This window comes from Apium graveolens, chromosome 3 (genome assembly GCF_009905375.1).
Source record: "Apium graveolens cultivar Ventura chromosome 3, ASM990537v1, whole genome shotgun sequence".
In the NCBI taxonomy this organism is placed as follows: Eukaryota; Viridiplantae; Streptophyta; class Magnoliopsida; order Apiales; family Apiaceae; genus Apium; species Apium graveolens.
The window spans coordinates 290,370,612-290,375,354 of NC_133649.1; positions in this window are offsets into that span (position 1 = coordinate 290,370,612).

The following is a 4,743-nucleotide window of genomic DNA, read 5'->3' on the forward strand; positions in this document are numbered from 1 at the left end:
AAGTCTACCAATTCATGAATTAAATCTACCTCTATTCAAGAAGCCAAGGAAAACAAAGACTAGAGAAATCAAGAAAGTGAAGCATGTGACTCTTAGATCTAAGACACTAGCCAAAGTTCAACCCAAAGTCAACAAGGGAGATCTCTTATATATCTATGATATCAAGGAATTTTCTGATTTAAATCTCTACTTGGATGAACTGGAAGAAGTAAGAGGGATTGATGCTTACAGACATCTTCCTGAAAGGCTAGTATTCAAATACAAGGGAGGAAAAAAGATCGCATGGCCACTTCACAGGATTCTTCAAGAAAGCCAATATGTACTGATAAAGGTCTATTCATCCTTCAAGAAGAACTTCGGATTCAATGTGACTGCAAGAAGACTAGTTCTAAAGAAGATTGAGGAGCTAATGAGCAATAGAGCCAAAGATGCACTTCTAAAAAACTCTGTCTCTTCCCTTCATAGGAAAGAAAGTGAATTTGAGGCCTTACTAGCTGATGGAATTCATGGATGATAAGGGAGTTAGAAGATTTTTCAGACTGGATGACCAACTGAGCATCTCTAGCAATGAGACTCTTTTGGAAATGCAAGAAATGTTGGATATATCTGAAGCTGATGAGCTTGAATTCCACAGACAACTCCAGAATCAGATAGAAGAGAATAACAAGAGGCGTGGGAAGAAATCCAGACATCAAGGAAATATAATTATCTGCTCAAACTAGAGGAGCACCTTGATAATGATTGTGAGCAACTCTTTGTACACTTTGCCTTGTTCAATTCTCAGTAAATAAAGTAGCACTTATCAGTTTTATCTACTACATTTTAATTTGTATTTTTAGGGTGTTTTGTTATCATCAAGTTTCTCTTAATTTATGGCTACAATTCTAGTAGACATGAATTGGGGGAGATTTTTAGGAATATGTTATGTACTTGATGAGTAGATTAACAAAACACCTTAGTAGATTCAACTTAATGTAAATTGTAGCACTCGACGGATGATCAAATATAGTCCCGACGGATGAACCTTATAGTCCTGACGGATGACCAATTGACATCCATCGAGTGAGTAGCTTATGTAATAAATAAGTTTTGTCGCACAATTCTGAAAACAACTTTGTGTAAATTCTGTAGGAGTATATGAGTCATTTTAACTACTAGTGGATATGCAAAATAGGTTGATTAATTGTAAATGAGTGATGTCTTATAATTCTGTGTAAGTGAAATAGAGTCAAGTGACAATAGCTACCCGACGGATGATCAACAAAGCTACCCGACAGATGATCAACAAAGCTACCTGATGGATGATCTACAAGAATTCAAATATTTGTTGACAGTGACAACATGGTCACATGCGTCAGGTGTTTGAAAAAGAAAAGTGGCATCCTGTTAAGCAGGAATTTGAGAACAAAGAAGCATTACCATTTCTATACAATTGTGAAGATATTCAAAGATGCCTGAACGGAGTAGTGAAGCACCATGGAGTTAGACTAGATATGTTTTGTTTTATTATCTTGTCTTATTGTCATGTGAAATTGGTGATATATAAACCAAGTGTAGCTAGTAGAACAACTTAACTAAGCAAACACATTTCAAAGAGAGATAGAAAAAGCTGTACTTGTTAAGAATCTCTCTATAGTTTGATTGTTCAACTTGTAAAGCAGCTGTGAGCCATTTGAGTTTCACAGAGTTCTTATTGATATATATATCTCTGGTGGATACTTTCAAATCCACCAGAAAGTTTTAAAAGCATTTGTTTTTATTACTCCCATATTTTATCAAGCAAGAACAATTTAGTTTTGAAAAAGTTTCCAAAATTACATTCAACCCCCCTTCTGTACTTGTTGTATTGTTAGGGACTAACACACTTTACATATATGTATATCTCCTCTTTCATTAATCTCTCGAAGAAGGTGATATCTCCTAAGTATATGTTTTGCCCGGGAATGGGACCTTGGTTCTTTAGCCTGCGTGATGGCTCCATTATTATCTCAGTAAAGATCAACTGGATCTGTGATCGATGGAACCACACCAAGTCTCGTTGTGTATTTCTGTATCCAAACAACCTCCTTTCCTGCTTCACTGGCAGGAATATACTCAGCTTTCATTGTAGAATCATCTACTGTCTCTTACTTTGAACTCGTCCAGCTTACAACACCTCCATTAAGGCAAAACATAAAACCTAACTGAGATACTGAATCGTCTCTGTCTGTCTAGAAGCTGGCGTCCGTGTAACCCTTTACAACTGCTTCTTATCTCCTCCATACACCAAGAATGAATATTTAGTCCTCTTCAAGTACTTAAGAATATTCTTGACAGCTCTCCAGTGACCCTCACCTGGATTAGACTGGTATCTGCTCGTCATGCTCAAGGCATACAAAACATCAGGACAAGTACTTATCATCTCATACATTATAGATCCAATTTTCGAAGCATATGGAACTTTGTTCATACGGCCCTTATCATCTAATGACTTAGGGAAGTTATCTTTTGAGATCAATATCCCATGAGATATTGGGACATATCCTCTTTTTGCTTGCATCCCAAAACGATGCAATACTTTATCAATGTATGTACTCTGACTTAGGACGATTAATTTCCTTGATCTATCTCTATAGATCTTGATCCCTAATATATAGGTAGCATCACCTAAGTCCTTCATCGAGAAACTATTTCCCAACCAAGTCTTAACGGCATGTAGAGAAGGTATGCCATTCCCTATTAGTAATATGTCATCTACATATAGTACGAGGAATGCCACATGGCTCCCAAAAACCTTCTTGTAAATACATGGTTCATCTTCATTTTGAATAAAGCCAAATTCTTTGACCGTTTCATCAAAACGATGATTCCATCTCCTTGAGGCTTGATTCAATCCATAAATAGATCGAAGCAACTTACAGACCATCTCAGCAAACTTGGGATCGACAAAATCCTCTAGTTGTATCATGTGTACATCCTCTTCAAGGTTCCCATTTAAGAAAGCGGTTTTGACATCCATTTTCCAAATCTCATAGTCGTAGTAAGCAGCTATTGCTAGCAAAATCCTGATGGACTTGACCATAGCAACTGGTGAAAAGGTCTCATCATAGTCTATACCATGAACTTGTTTGAAACCTTTTGCCACTAGTCGCACTTTATAGGTCTGTACTTTACCATCCATGTAAGTTTTCTTTTGAAAACCCACTTGCACCCTATAGGTTTTACCCCTTTAGGTGGATCAACTAAAGTCCATACTTTATTTTGATACATGGATTCCATTTCAGATTTAATGGCCTCTAGCCATCTCTCGGAGTCCGGACTGTTAATAGCATCTTGGTAGGTAAGAGGCTCATCATTATTTATGAGCATTACATCATCATCTTAAGTCAAGAGAAATCCATAATATCTCTCTGTCTCATGACGAGCCCTACTAGATCTATGAACAACCTGTGTTTCCGGAGCAGGAACATCTTGATGTACTTCCTGCCCACTTTCCAACTCTGGTTCAATGTTATTTTGTCCAACTCGATCTTCATCGAGATCTATAGTCCTCTCACTGATTTTCTTGGAAAGTAAATCTCTTTCAAGAAATACAGCGGTTCGAGCAACAAACACTTTGTTCTCGGCAGGATTATAGAAACTATACCCTTTAGTTTCTTCAGGATATCCCACAAAATAACATTTATCCGATTTTGGTCCCAGCTTGTCAGACACCAAGCGTTTCACAAACGCTTCGCATCCCCATACTTTCATAAACGACATGCTGTGACGTTTCTCAGTCCATATCTCATATGGAGTCTTTTGAACCGATTTAGTTGGAACTCGGTTTAGTGTATATGCAGCCATTTCTAGAGCATAACCCCAGAAACTTATTGAAAGATCTACTAGACTCATCATCGATAGCACCATATCCAACATGGTACAATTTCTCCTCTCAGAAACTCCATTCCATTGAGGCGTTCCAGGAGGAGTAATTTATGATATGATACCACACTCCTTCAAGAAACCTTTAAACTCGAGGCTTAAGTATTCTCCTCCACGATCTGATCGTACGCATTGGAACACATACATCACTATGTATAAGTCCTAATTGTTTGGTGACCCTTTCACCTTGTCCGGTAAAAGGAGCTTTAGCCATTTTTCCAATGAGACAAGATATGCATTCTTCGTATGATTCAAAATCAAACTTATCCAAGTAACCATCTTTATGTAATTTGGAAATGCGTTTCTCATTTATATGACCTAAACGATAATGCCAAAGGTATGTTTAATTTGAGTCTTTCATCTTAATACGTTTATTGTCATTATTTCTATTATAGACAGGATTATCTAAATCAAGAACATATAAACAATTAAACAACTATTGTTCTGAATCATAAACAAAAAACCTTTTTTGTCCAAACAAGAAACCGATATAATGTTTCTGCAAATCATAGGCACGTAAAAACAGTTATATAGTTCTAAAACAAGCCCAGTGGGCAACTATAAACGGTAAGTCCCTACAGCTAAAACAGCAACCTTTGCTCCATTGCCAACTCGTAGATCGACTTCTCCCTTCGCCAATGTCCTACTTCCCTGTAGTTAATGTACATTTATACAAATGTGAGAACTACATCCAGTATATAATACCCAAGATGTAGAAGTAGACAAATTGACTTCTATAACATAAATACCTGAATCAGAAGCAGCAACAACAACCTTCTTCTTCTTCTTCAGATCCTCCAAATAAGCATGACAGTTCCTCTTCCAATGACCTGTTTCTTG